Source organism: Psittacula echo, assembly GCF_963264785.1.
Source record: "Psittacula echo genome assembly, chromosome: 1".
Classification (NCBI taxonomy): domain Eukaryota; kingdom Metazoa; phylum Chordata; class Aves; order Psittaciformes; family Psittacidae; genus Psittacula; species Psittacula echo.
This window is the reverse complement of record NC_137735.1, coordinates 163,323,227-163,338,523: the sequence shown is the minus strand read 5'-3', so window position 1 is coordinate 163,338,523 and position 15,297 is coordinate 163,323,227. Positions and strand designations below refer to the sequence as shown.

The following is a 15,297-nucleotide window of genomic DNA, read 5'->3' as shown; positions in this document are numbered from 1 at the left end:
TCCTTGATTTTCTCTTTAAATATCCCCCAAAAAAAGCAATAGAGAAGGATCCATAGTAATTTTCTTAAAGGAACAGTATACAGTCACACAGGGTTGCTGCTCCTACTCCAACTTGCAGCATCTCCAGAAAAGAAATCAGTACTTTTTAATTGTACTACCTTAACTTTGCTGGCAGAAGCACATTTGATTCTTCAAGCCAGATGAAAATGAAGTGCTCTCTCCAGGCAAGAATTCCTTATATCTGGCACAGTAACACTCCATCCTGTTTAATTATTCCACAGGTGGTTGCCTTGGAAACTGCCGAGTAGCTCTTGGATTTGAGGTATCCAGCATGAGGAAGCAACAAGCCTTTGTAGCCACGGCACTCAGATCCGCGCTGGCTGCGGCAGCAGGGTGACAGAATGGCCATGAAAACCTGAAAGAGATGGTTAAAATTAACCAGAGGTTCATCATATTGCTCAATTCTCCCCAAAATAACATGTGAGGAATGTCGACAGCCCCTTATACCAGTGGATACAAGCCACCGCTTCAGAGGAACACTGCTGATACAGCTTCCCAGCACTGAGCATCACCTTCGGGAGGACAGCACTAAAACACTGGTGCCGAAGGTGCTCAGTAGTTCAGCTCTTAAGATCAAGCAATATGAGCTTCTCCTCAGCTTGCACAGAGACCTTCCTGAGTGTCTGGTCAAGCAACTGCCTGAAATTCAGTGCTATTGTTTTTCTTTGAATAAAAATAGAGTCCCTATTAATAGCTCTCATCATGAATGCTGAATCACTGTATTTTGTATCATACAGCAAATTGCTTCCAACTTCATTTAGCCTTCAAAACCAGGCAAGTTGTGTTTGCTTAAAGCACAATTAAAAGCCTGGCAAAGCAGCTGATTAATTCTGCATTCATGCAGCTTGTATAAAGTATAGCAGAATTCTCCTTTTCCCCCTCTCTGATTTCTCATTATTTGAAAAGCTGAATATTTGGCATTCAAACCCACACAGAAGCAAACAGAAACCCCACCACAAAACCTAATTACATTTCTTGTCATTGGTCACAGTTATTAAATTCAGTTTTTCAAACATCATTTGTCCCCTCACATTCACATTGTTAACACAAGAACCAGGTTAACAGTAAGCTTTAGGAAAAGGATATCGCTAAGGCTCTCAGTCATGCAGATGGTCCCTCCTGCACTCATAGCTGTAGGATAGGGAGGATCTGTGAATATATCCCAAGCTGACAGTGATTTCTAAAGCCTTCACTCACACACAGAATCATGGAATGGTTTGGGTTGGAAAAGGACCTTAAGATCATCCAGTTCCAACCCCCCTGCCATGGGCAGGGACACCTCACACTAAACCATGGCACTCAAGGCTCTGTCCAACCTGGCCTTGAACACTGCCAGGGATGGAGCATTCACAACCTCCCTGGGCAACCCATTCCAGTGCCTCACCACCCTCACAGTAAAGAATTTCTTCCTTAGATCCAATCTAAACTTCCCCTGTTTAAGTTTGAACCCCTTACCCCTTGTCCTGTCACTACAGTCCCTGATGAAGGGTCCCTCCCCAGCATCCTTATAGGCCTCCTTCAATGTAAATACTTCCATCTGCAGTATGAACAATTCTCCTGGCAGGGCCTAAAGGAAGGCAGCTCCGTGGAGGTGGGTTTGCCTGTACCCACCTTAACCACACACCTAAAGCCACAAGGATGTGTCTGTTCATTCCAGAGCTGAGTTTCATCAGAACAAAGGAGCTGTACTAAATAAATACATGTTTATTTCACAGAAATAAATAAAGGGGGACATAGAAAGGAAGGGTTTACGAATGATCTCACTGTGGCCTTCTAGGGTACGTTCTCCCGTTCAGCCTTGCTCTCAGCCTGGCAACTCAGTACACTTCTGCTTTGTGCAAACCACCACAGCCTGCTTTGGTCCCAAGGGGAAGTAACTGCTCATGTGTCTATTCCTGCCTGTTCCATAGTCCTCCCTTCTAGCACTCGGCTCCTGTAGACACTGCCAAATTATAGCAAACCTCAGGACCACTGAAATCCCATCTTTGAACTTACTGAATAAGCAAACTGCATTGCCACCATCCCTCTTTCCTTCCTTCTTGAATCACCTGCTTGAGTGAAGAGTTAAAATAGGAAGCAATTTTCCTTCCCTCCCCTCTTCATCAGGGACTATAACGATAGGACAAAGCAGGATGGGTTCAAACTGAAACAGAGGAAGTCCACATTGGATCTAAGGTAGAAGTTCTTCCCTGTGAGGGTGCTGAGGCGCTGGCACAGGGTGCCCAGAGAAGCTGTGGCTGCCCCATCCCTGGCAGTGTTCAAGGCCAGGTTGGACACAGGGGCTTGGAGCAAGCTGCTCCAGTGGAAGGGGTCCCTGCCTGTGGTAGGGGGTTGGAACTGGATGATCTTAAGGTTCTTTCCAACCCAAACCATTCTGTGATTCTATGATTCAGTCCCACCAAGGACAAAGCAGGTTTAAGTAGTCCTACATGGGCTGTCTCCTTCTTGATGGCCTCTGTAATTTCTCTTCACTTCCTCCTTTTCAGTCACAAAACTTGCCCCTTTACGAGCAAGGTTTCTGAAAGATGAACTGACAAGAACAGGCATTTTCTTTCCCTCATTCCCCAGTAGTTCCAGAAGTGAGACCTGATTAATCCTCCCCAGATGCAATTTAGGATGAACCTGAGTTTTCTTGACTGCCTCATCCCACCAGCCCAGGGTACACTTCCCATGTACCTCCATCCTCCAGGAGAGGCAGCCTACATCCCTTGCAAACACCAGGTCTGGTTTCTTTTGTGTCTTGTAGGGAATCTCCCTGCAGAGGTGTCATGCCAATTATACTGTGGAACACCAAGAACATTGTCTCTGTTCCTCCTCTTCACAATCCCTTGCATGTCCTGTTATTGCAAACAAAACCCCTCCTCCTCCCCAGTTCTCTTGTGTCTCTGACTGAGTCTCCAAAGCCTCAAAATGCCCCTTTTAGCACAAATGCTTACGTTGCTTTTGAGGAAATGCAGGTTTTTCTTCCCTGCCTCGGGTACCTTGACCCTGCTGTCAAGCACATCTCACTCTGTACTCATCATCTGATTGTTGCTTCTCATAGGGCAGCCAGAACCTCATCTACACAGCCAACCCAGAGTGCTAATGTACCACTGTTCCAGACCACACCTGGTACATGACCAGCTCCCCACTGTTAGTCCTTATAACCCACCAAGATGCTTCCAAAAACAAGGCATTCAGTTCTCAACAGGCATTAATAACTCCCATTCTCACTTGTTTTATCCTCAGAGCAGTCTCATCCTGACATTATTCCAAAGGTTGTGTTACAAGGCTTCTTCTCCCTTGACTTAAATCCTTCTAAAGCCATCTCTCAAGAAAATTACTTCTGGAGTCTTTACCTGCAGCAGGTGATAGAGCTTCCCCATCCTCATCATACCATACCAAGCATTTCAAAGGCTCTAAGAGAGACCTTGCTAGCATTTGATATATTCTGGAAACCTTTGTAAGATGTATTTATGTTAAACATACTCATTTTAACACAGACTCTTCAGATACTCTGTTTCTGTGAGTAGCTCTACACGTGCAGTGAGTTATCTTTGCCATACGCCTCCTGCTCAAGCTTCTTAATGCCAGCTCAGTCTCTGCCCATGTAGTGATCTGACTTGGTTCTTGTGCTCCTGGACCGTCTTGCTGCTCCCTATAGATAAAGGTTACACATGAGAGCCAAGACATTAATCCAATGCCTGACTTTGATTTCTCTTAGGTCCTGTTAACACTCATCCCTCTCAGGTGCTATGAAGACACGTGGATCTACAAGGAGCTCCACTAGCTGAGTCTGTGGCCAATCCATTGCAGCAAGAGATGTCACGCTCCCTGCAACTCCCTTCTAGACTTGAGGGGATGTTTCTGTGCTGCTGCCTCTTCAACATGTAACTAAAACAACATCTCCTGTCTGGGTCTTCAGAGGACACCTCTTTGCTCACCTCCAGCCTCAGCTCCAGTGCCAGGGCTGCCTTCACATTCACATCTGGTCTCTAACACTGCTGTTCCAAACCCTGAGTCACACCAAGTGTGTGGAGGAGCTGCTGCACTCATCCGCACAACCAGCATCATGAAAGTGCTGTAAATACCAGAGCTCGGCGTTACTAGGGAGGTACATAAAATGGGGAATTCCTGAACAGTGAAACTAAAAGCAAGAGGAATAAAACTTAAGTAACTCTCCTAGTCCACTGCAGCTGCATTTTCCTCCAGGCTTGTTCTCAATGCAGTGACAACCTAATTTTGCACAATCCTTATACATCCCTATGTGTTCGAATTCTCCTCGGTCTCCATCCCTGATGCAGGCTCCTTTCTGATCAGTCTCTACCCCATCCTCTGAAAATCTCCCCCCTAAACACATACTCAGACACCCTCAGAAAAGACATCTCCCTCCTTACCAGAGACTTGCACCTGATGGAGAATACAGCAACCAGGACAACAGTGAACCTTCCTCCCACTGCAGTCAGCAAAGATGCAAGTAATTCATACGCCATCCATGATGCACCTTACACTGGGGTTTTCAAAAGGGACCAATGAAGGTCAGTCAGCTGGCAAAGCCGTAATTAATAAGATCCAAGTTCCTAATTCCACCTTTCCTCTGTAGAAATTCACGGACTCATGGAATGGCTCGGGTTGGAAGGGAGCTTAAAGCTCATCCAGGTTCAACCCTGCAGGTTGCTCCAAGCCCCTGTGTAAAACCTGGCCTTGAACACTGCCAGGGATGGGGCAGCCACAGCTTCTCTGGGCAATTTCTCTTCCTGTTCAGTTTATGTCACTAAGGTACAATCAGTGCAAAGTTCTTAGTTCTGTTGTTTCACTCACAGCTAAATCACTGAACAGAATCACAGAAACAGGAATCATAGGACACCACAGGAATTACCAGGTTTGGAAAACTTCACAATTAGTAACTTTAAAACCGTGGTTTCTTTAGTTACCACTGCTTTTCTCTTACAGCCTTCAAATTCGGCTCTGCACAAAACTGCCACAGCCACAATCACATTTCTTAGTGAACTGGAATGCTGATGTTTTCTTGCTCATTGTACTTTCAGCATCTGAACGAAGCACAGAGGCAGCTTTCACCAAGCCCAAGACTTCCCTTTAATGTAATGCTTTGAATGTAGTTTACAATACAGATAGCGTAGATCATATACACACCAGCAGAGAGGCACTGCAGTGAGAGTGAGCCTCACTGCCCTCCTGGGAAAATGAAGTTAAAACCTCCCACTGACTCCAAGGGCAGCTGAGTAGGTTCCGAAAGCAATTCATCATCTGAGAGTCCTTCTAAGGGGGAAAACAGGGGGAAAACAAGAAAGTCTCAGCACTGCTAACTGATGTTGCCTTCTTATAGCCTTTATTTTCCATTTGGAAAGAAGTTAAATGGGATTTTAGCAGGATTTGGGCAAAATGTGTCAAACCTAAATACTTGGGTTTTTTTGAGAAACCCTATCAATAGTTGTGGATGCTTTACTCTTTGAAATATAATAAGGGGATAATAGCAGCAATCTTCTGGAAATTTATGGCTGGCACGAATCCCATCTTTCCACACAGAAGGAAAAGCCCCTATGCTATAAAGAAAGTTATCTGCAATTCATTGTGGTGGGGTTTTAAGGTTTACTTGCAAAGGTTTGGTAAATAAAAGCATTTAAAGATATTTTGAAGTACAACCATCTCAGCGGGACTGCAGCTGAACTATTCCACCTCCAGTGAAGGTCACCACAACCTGCAGACACCCTGGTCTGGCTTCAATAAACCCCCTTGAGTTTTCAATGTGAAATACGGGAATTTCCCCTATAAAAGTCACAGGTGGCCAAAAACCCTGCACCCAAGTTTTTCACAGATTCAACTAAGCAGATGTATAACGAATGATCAGGACACACGACGCTTTGTCTGGGACCTGCCTACTCAAGAACATGTGTCAATCAGCAACTGGATGAAGGGAAACAAAAAGGTAACAAAGCTGGGAGGCTCAGCCAAGTAGGGATAAAGGCAACTGAATAAGAGGTACAGCAGTAGAACATCCTTAGGACAACTCTGGGTAACTCTGAGGGCCTTTATTTAAGATAGCCCAAAATCAGACGGTCGCGTTAAAGTGGTTTATGAGTTGGGTGTGCACTGGCAATTGGTCACATATCAATGGGACTTGTTCTTAAAGGTCTTTTCCAACTTAGTTGATTCAATGATTCAAGCGGTTTCCTCACTCCCCACCTAAGCGGTGGCAACAGCTCTGATGCACTGGGCTGTTAGGAGCTCCTAAGCAAAAAAGGAAGGATAAAAAACAGAGTCCTTGAGCAGAACAGGCCTTTACAACCACATTCATCAGTTCCCACATGAGAGTGTGCGATCCCAAATGATATCTATACCAAGTAGAACCCATGAAGATGAGCTCCTGATCAAATAACACACAAGCAGATTATCCAAAATCAAACCCATCTCAGAAGAGGAGGGAATTTAGTCTCAAGTAAATATAGGTTTTGCACTGGGCTGCCAGAAGAGACATGGAATCAGCATGCTAAGAGAGAGCGACTCCATGCTTCATTCGTTCAGCACTGTTGCCTGAACAACACTGGAATCTTTTGGGAAGCAAATATAGCACAATTTTATGTAACAACTTTCACTATAGTAAGCCACTGCTAAACTGAAATGCAAACAGAAAGAGGTATTTTGACAGCACTTAAAAAAATAAATCAGTCAACGCTTTCAGCAGTATCTGGAAGAGATTTTCTTTCCCTTATCTAGAGAACATCATCAGTATGTGATGCTCCAGAAGACTGGTTCGTATTCTGGCCTTCTAGTTCATAGCTACAGATGCATGCATAGGACAAATGTCAGTGTTCTATGGTGACACTGCAGGACTGGAGCCATTCCCTTGCCCAGACTGGACAATCCTACTCCTGGGCTTGACTTGCCATGGGATGTGGCCCTTCAGAGCTCCACCTCTTTCCTTCTGTACCTCAGAAAGCCACAGAGGAAGCACAGACGACTGGCACAATGTACATCTCTGTTCTGTAAAGACTGATGAGGTTCTCCTCCTACTATGAAGCATGAGAGAGTACCCAGAACATGAGAGCTGGCACAGGGCTTTCCTACCAAACTCGGAAACAAACATTCAGTAGAGAGAAAGAAACCCCCATTTTATTCAGCATGAAGTTCACCTTGGGCAGTATTAGGTGCTGGTCAACAGCTAGGTCTTATGGATATCCATCACCTACCAAATATCAATTTGTATCTTTAAGACTGAGCTTGGTTTTTGAGAAGAATGATTATAACCACAGTTCTCACTCACTTTGAGTTTCCACTTTCAACCTGAGCCAACACTGAGACTGACTTGCTTCATATAAGCCCTGTGGTAAACTAGTCCAAAGCCTTTTCCCCCTGAGTATTAGCTGCCAATGACTACAACACAGATAGTAAAACTCAACATAATAAATGTTAACGCTTGGACAATTCTTGCTTCTGCTCAGCTTTTGCTACATCAAATAACAGCATTTTTACTCCAAGCTTCTGATGTGCACCAGGTTGTGAAGTCGTGCTGTTAACACCACAAGCACCAACCCACAGATGCAGAGCAACATGAGCCACCATCACAACATGAGCATTCCCAGCAGAAAATGGCCAAGAACCAGCAGCTGAAAGCAGCTCCGTGGTGTCACCATCTGCTGCTGGGACATTCACCTTCACCCATTTCCATTCCTGATTCCCATCCCTGTTTCACTTCCTTGTTTGTACCGGTATTCCTCATGCAGCTGTGCTATGAGCCAGATGTTGGCCCTGGACAAACCTCATGCTGCTGGTTCTGCAGTGGGTTCATTGTACAGCTGTAGAGAGATCAGGCCAGGAGCAGGGGAAACGCTCCAGCTATGCCAGCTGGCACCAGAGCAGGAACCAGCGACTGCTTCTCGCAGCAGCTCTGCCAATTTATGCCAGCTTAAAATTCCTATGGAACTAGGGAAAACTCGACATAGTCGAGTTAGAAATGCACTAAAACACCATGAGAAAGAAGAAAACACTGTCTTGTTTAAGCAACAGAACAAATTAGAGACGTTGGAATCTTCATTTCGCAGTAACTTCAGAACATTTCTCAGAACAAGAAAAAAAGGAATTTCAGAAAATGCCTGTGAATTTCCCAGTCAAACACCAGCTACTGAGCTCAAACCAGGGAGTAACAGTTACACATAAGGACCTGCAAACCCCTGAATGTCACACTAACTATCCAACACATCCTTCTGCCTTCTACCTTTGCAACATCTCTGTATTTTGGTTCTCTCTGTGGCTGTGTCAGCTCAGCTGGAAGCAAGAGTCAAATTTAATGATATCCCTGCTTGGAACACATCCGGGGGGTTAAATCCCATTTATTTTGTCATGTAGCAACAAGAAGCTCTAACATTCGATCTGACTTTGTACCTTGTCAGAAGGGAAGCTGCAGAATCACAGAATCCCAAGGGCTGGAAGGGACCTCAAAACATCATCTAGTCCAACCCCCCTGCAAGAGCAGGGTAACCTAGAGTACATCACACAGGAACTTGTCCAGCCGGGCCTTGAATATCTCCAACGTAGGAGACTCCACAACCCCCCTGGGCAACCTGTTCCAGTGCTCTGTCACTCTCACAGTAAAGAAGTTTTTCCTGATGTTCACATGGAACCTCCTATGCTCCAGTTTACACCCATTACCCCTTGTCCTATCACTGGACATCACTGAGAAAAGCCTCGCTCCATCATCCTGAACACTCGCCCTTTACATATTTGTAACCATTGATGAGGTCACCCCTCAGTCTCCTCTTCTCCAAACTATAGAGACCCAGCTCCCTCAGCCTCTCCTCATAAGGGAGATGCTCCACTCCCTTCATCATCTTTGTGGCTCTGCGCTGGACTCTTTCAAGCAATTCCCTGTCCTTCTTGAACTGAGGGGCCCAGAACTGGACACAAGATTCCAGATGCGGCCTCACCAAGGCAGAGTAGAGGGGGAGGAGAACCTCTCTTGACCTAATAATCACACCCTTTCTAATGCACCCTAGGATGCCATTGGCCTTCTTGGCCACAAGGGCACATTGCTGGCTCATGGTCATCCTCCCATCCACCAGGACCACCGGGTCCTTTCCCCTTCACTACTTTCCAGCAGGTCAACCCCCAACCTGTACTGGTACATGGGGTTGTTCCTCCCCAGATGCAGGACTCTACACTTGCCCTTGTTGAATTTCATCAAGTTTCTCCCCGCCCAACTCTCCAGCCTGTCCAGGTCCCGCTGGATGGCAGCACAGCCTTCTGGCGTGTCAGCCACTCCTCCCAGTTTAGTGTCATCAGCGAACTTGCTGAGGGTACATTCAGTTCCCTCATCCAGGTCGTTGATGAAAATATTAAACAGCACTGGTCCCAGCACCGACCCCTGAGGGACTCCACTAGTCACAGACCTCCAGCTAGATTCTGCCCCATTGACCACAACTCTCTGCCTTCTTCCTTTCAACCAGTTCTTGACCCACCTCACTACCTGATCATCAAGCCCACACTTCCTTAGCTTATCTATGAGGATGCTGTGGGAGACAGTATCAAATGCCTTACTGAAATCAAGAAAAAACACATCTACCGCTCTACCATCACCCATTCACCTAGTTACTTCCTCATAGAAGGCTATAAGGTTAGTCAAACATGACTTCCCCCTGGTAAAACCATGTTGGCTACTCTTAATGACCCCCTCATCCTTGATATGTCTAGAGATGGTGTCAAGAATAAGTTGTTCCATCCCCTTTCCAGGGATGGAGGTAAGGCTGACCGTCTCACTTGTTCCTGCTACCAAGCCGGTGGTGAGGAGAAGGAGCCGTGCAGTGCTAGAACTGGTTGCTGACCTTGCCACAGCTCTCAGCTGGGAATACCAGGAATGAGGATGAATCCAGGCACTTGGAAGCACTAAGCAGGAGGGTCAAACTGGAAATCTTGGCTTTCAGCATCTTCCTCCATGCTTCAGTGTGTTATGGGTGAAGGAAGACGCTTTCTCTCTGCCTCAGGAACTGGGTGGTATTCCATCCTTATCAAAGGAATAAAAACCACCAATACATTTACAAGACTTGGCAGCATTTCCCGAGTGCTGAGTGACTGAGATGAGCTCATTTAACACAGCTTTGAATTCAATCTATTATTTTATATAGCTAAGCCTATACATTCTGCATGGCAAGGGAAGAAGGAAGAGATGACAGAGTGCACGGCCTGAAGACTGTGGCCTGCTGCCAGTGCCCACACATCCTTGGTCTCTCTTTTTCAGCCTCTGTCATATATACACACCCCCGGGAAAGAACAAACCACTCAGGGCAAGTAGAAGCATTTTTCCAGTGCTGCCAACTTCCGCCAAAGGTCTATTTTCATTTAAAAGCAAGATTATGCTCATTTAAATCACAAGATACTTCATGTATGTAGCAACGTCTTGTCAGAGAAACAGAAATGCAGCAAGCAGGTACAGAACAGGGAACTGGGATTCTTCCACATCCCTCCTGCTTCTCTGTGACATGGAATTAATCCACACTATTGGCAAGCTGCCCTTTACAAATCCAACATGCAGAGATAGAATATGGATTGGGAAGTGTGGTCAGTTAGAGGGGAGAACAGCTGTCAATATACAGGATGGGAAAGAAGCGCTAGGAGAGACACAAGATCATAGAATAGTTAGGGTAGAAAAGGACCTTAAGATCATCCAGTTCCAATCCCCCTGCCATGGGCAGGGACACCTCACACTAAACCATGTCACCCAAGGCCTCATCCAACCTGGCCTTGAACACTGCCAAGGATGGAGCATTCAAAACCTCCCTGGGCAACCCATTCCAGTGCCTCACCACCCTAATCACTGCTCACACTGAAGGGCTGCCTGGCATTGTACACCTTGCAAACTAACTGTGAGCACACACTGCAAGTGATACTGCACAGGAACATCCCAACCATCGGGAGTCTTAAGATCCTGTCAGATGGTCTACAAATTGACATCTCCTGCTGTAGGTTTTGCTCTTTTAAGTGGCTCAGTTATAGAATCATAGAATCAACAATGAAAAGCCCTTCAAGCTCATCCAGTCCAACCGCTCCCAGCACTGCCAAGGCCACCACTAACCCATGGCACTGAGGCCTTGTCTCCACGGGGTGTGAACACTTGCAGGGACGGTGACTGCAGCCCTGCCCTGGGCAGCCTGTGCCAATGCCTGAGCACCCTTTGGGGCAGGAATTGTTCCTCAGCTCCATCTAAACCTGCCCTGGTGCAGCTTGAGGCCGGTTCCTCTTGTCCCATCCCTTGTTCCTTGGGAGCAGAGCCCAGCCCCTCCTGGCTCCATCCTCCTCTCAGGCAGTTGTAGGGAGCCATCAGGTCCCCCCTGAGCCTTCTCTTCTCCAGACTGAACCCCCCAGGTCCCTCAGCCTTTCCCCATCACACTGTGCTCCAGGCCCTGCACCCGCTCCGGTGCCCTTCTCTGGCCCCGCTCCAGCCCCTCAATGTCTCCCGTGTAGTGAGGGGCCCAGAACTGAACACAGGATTCAAGGTGCGGCCTCACCAGTGCCCAGTGCAGTTGTGGGACTTCAGACACAAGCTCCTCAGTAGAAAGACTTGTGTGTAGATTCACTGGAAGCAAACCAGAACAGCACGAACATCCAAGGCTACACAAGTCTCTTTATCCTGTTGTTTATGTTGATCAGGAATACTAACGAGGTTTCACAAAGAAGAATTCTTTCACTGTTGTTTCTGACAACCCTAAACAAGAACAGACTTTTCACTCTTTAGAAAAGAGATACCTGGAATTACCAACTTATTCTCCTGTTCAGTTCCAACACCGATTGCCAGACAGTTTAAGAAGTCAGGACAAGGGGCAGTCTGCTCATGTACAGGCAATGCAGCACAGGTTGATCTGTCAGGCTGAGAAACAGGACAAATTAAACCATTTCCAGTTTGGGCTGATTTGGTTGTATCATCAACACAAGCTAAAACTACCTTGGCACTCACAGCACTGCTGTCGAGTCGGCATATAAGAGAGGTCAGAGGCATAAATCAGGTTAAACCCAGTAGGGATCTATATAGGACTAATCACAAATAAATACGTTTAAAGACAAAGTAAACAGGAAATTCATGTATATGGGTATGTTTTAAAATATAGAGAATTCCTCCTCTGTTTTAAAAGCCAGACAAGAGTTAAAAGGATTCCTGTTTGATCACTGCTGACAATGAACTGATGCTATGGGAATTCGGAACCGCATCCGTGTTTATAGTCCAAGTAACGCAAAGGTCAGGAATGAAAGTACCCAGAAAACAAAAGACACCCACTCTTACACATTATAGTAATATGTTTACTCCGTTAGTCATAAAGAACTTAATTTGCCCCCTCGAATGACTGAAAATACCTTAAATTACTCCCGTCGTCCCTCTGCTATACAATAATTACAGGGCTGAGTCAGTTCCACAAGAGAAATTCATTTCTAACCACAAGAAGGCAGGAGCAGAGCAAAGACCTACTCATGCAGAAACAAAGAATTATATTGATTTAAAGAAAACGACTTTGAGTAGCTGCAACTTCACAGAGTTTTATTAGCTTAAGTGAAAATCTATGAAAAACCACCTGATTTGAAACAAACCATGTCCTTGTGTAAGCACCAAAGTTGTACTCTACTACTACGTGAGTATCAAACTAACCAACTTGCCAAGAGAATGCTCTTTCTTTTCACCCTTTGTGATGCCTTCAAAACTTGCCTCTGCTAGAACTGGGAGGCTGAAGTCTGACCAGTAACTCACCATCAGCAAAGCTCATTTTTTATCTCTAAAAAATTTAGGGATAAACTTATTTTTAAATGGAAGTACAAGAATTAAACCACAGTAGTCATGACAACCCCGTTCCATTTCCTTCTCCTCACCCATGTCATCAATGTGATACCTAAAATAATCCATGGTAATTAAAACTACTTGTAAAAGACACCGACTCGTGTGGAAAATAACTCCGGAGGAACCAACATCAGCAACTGTTGTGGTTTAACTTCAACCGGCAACTAAGTACCAGTGGGACCAGTACCCCCCACTAACCCCCTGCAGCGGGATGGGGAGAAATGGGAAAAAGTAAAACTCTACATGGGTTGAGATAAGAAGAGTTTAATAGAATCACAGAATGGTTTGGGTTGGAAGGGACCTTAAAGCTCCTCCAGTTCCAGCCCCTGCCACGGGCAGGGACACCTTCCACTAGAGCAGCTTGCTCCAAGCCCCTGTGTCCAACCTGGCCTTGAACACTGCCAGGGATGGGGCAGCCACAGCTTCTCTGGGCACCCTGTGCCAGCGCCTCAGCACCCTCACAGGGAAGAGCTTCTGCCTAAGAGCTCATCTCAATCTCCCCTCTGGCAGGTTAAAGCCATTCCCCTTGGCCTGTCCCTACAGGCCCTTGTCCCAAGCCCCTCTCCAGGTTTCCTGCAGCCCCTTTAGGCACTGGAGCTGCTCTAAGGTCTCCCCTTCAGGAGCCTTCTCTTCTCCAGGCTCTCAGCCTGGCTCCACAGCAGAGCTGCTCCAACAGGTTCTCCATGAGAAAATAAGGCATCACATCTTAAACTTCTTAAAGTAGCCCTCTACCAACAGTAGAGTCTGGAGTGACCTGCTCAGAGCCACTCACCTATACTGCTGTTCCTGGAGTCTGGAGGGATTAGTCCCATTGGCAACTGCAAGCTTCTTGCTTCCAGGCCAGTTCAAAGTGCTCTAAAGGTCACACTCATGCCCAAAAAATGAAAACCTTGGCAAAAGGAACATTTCCTTTGTACTTCTGGTATCAACCATTATATACACAAGCCCAGAATATTAATTGAAGACACGATGACCCCATGATTGTCAGTCAAGGCAATGACGCCAAGGACAGAGACAATCTGCCCTCTTAGTCTGACCACAACCTCCCTCTGTTGACAGGATGGTATTTCATCATTCCATAAGAGAAATGAACCACTGAGTGTGATTTCATTCCCTGGAGCTGCTGAGTCTTTTATACCTAACCAGGAATCAAGAGATAGACAACGAGCTTAGAAGAAAGAAGTAATGAAAAGCAGGTAAAGAAGTACAAAACCAAGTGATCGGTGACCTCTCACACTACAGGCAGGGTGGGAGATGAGCCTAAAGCATTCTGAAGTAAGACCCAGCTTTACAAATAGGTAATTATACTCTAAATCTAGCCCCAAATTTTACCTTCTCAGATAATTTTTTGGCCTTTTTTATTTTCTTCTTAGGATTAAACTGTATTACTACCCACACAATACAACGTGCAGGATTAAAACACCTAATACTACTCTTGTAAATACTGTACTGCTTATGAGCTTTTCAGCATTTGAAAGCCTAAAACCAAAAAACCAACCACTCAAGTCAGTGCTTTCCATCCAAAACACCCCCAAGTGTAAATCAACTCCAAAGCCTCCTTAACCAAGTATGACAATTATGAGCATTTAAAACATGAAGATACAGAGAAGATCCTGCGCTGTTTTAACATGCACTTCATTGACTTTGATCTGGTGTCAGCATGGGGTTTGACTTCTCAAGTATGCACTATCAAGTCTGATCACTGCACTCCCTTCACAACTTCCCACCTTGTCATTCCTGTCAGTGATTCAACTGCTGCTCAAGTATTCTCCAGAGGAGAAAAAAATACCCTCAATGTCATCCTTCTTTTCCTGTTCAGGTGTATTTATGTCACTCACCTTCCTCTTCCAAGATATTTCAAGACATCCTTTGAAATATGGAGATACAATGCCATTAAAGCCATCAGTGCTGTGGCTGGAAGCAAGCTGTGCAAGCGTCACCCTCGGTGGCCAACAGCTCTGAGATAACTGATAATGAACAGGTGGAGAAGACTTTACATCAATCTGCACTGCTGCTGTTGGGAAAAACACTTGATCAACCTTCATGCACAGAAGACCCCACTCCCCAGCTCTACACAAGCATTTATGCTGTTTCCAACATAGAGGGACAAATGGTCTTTCCTTCATTCTCCCTCTTTTCTGCCACTGTTCCCACTGGAAACTGAGGAATGCAGCAAGATTGTTAAACTGATACCAGCTAAATGCAAATCAACACCAGAACGAGGGCCCCGTAATGGCTTCTGGATACATCCACTGCCAAATGGCTACAGACACATTCACGTACTTTTCCACTGCTCGGTTAAAAGCTGCTAAGGCAAGTCACATGAATAGACAGGAAAGCCTCCCTTAATCCCATGTTGGTTCAATTACCTTTCATCTTCAACAAACCAACTGCACTGGACTATAGCATTCATTTCCTATAATACA

General features: G+C 45.7%; 1 protein-coding gene across 24 annotated transcripts in view; it reads right to left on the bottom strand.

Annotated features, from left to right (window-relative positions):
- The window catches only part of LOC308224887 (uncharacterized protein), a 153,519-nt gene that overhangs the window by 115,176 nt on the left and 23,046 nt on the right, over positions 1-15,297 (bottom strand). For all 24 annotated transcript variants that reach the window (XR_013957594.1, XR_013957595.1, XR_013957596.1 and 21 more), the window contains one exon: positions 159-415. The gene's annotated coding sequence lies outside the window, so the exon portion shown is untranslated. The remainder of the gene's footprint in view (positions 1-158; positions 416-15,297) is intronic.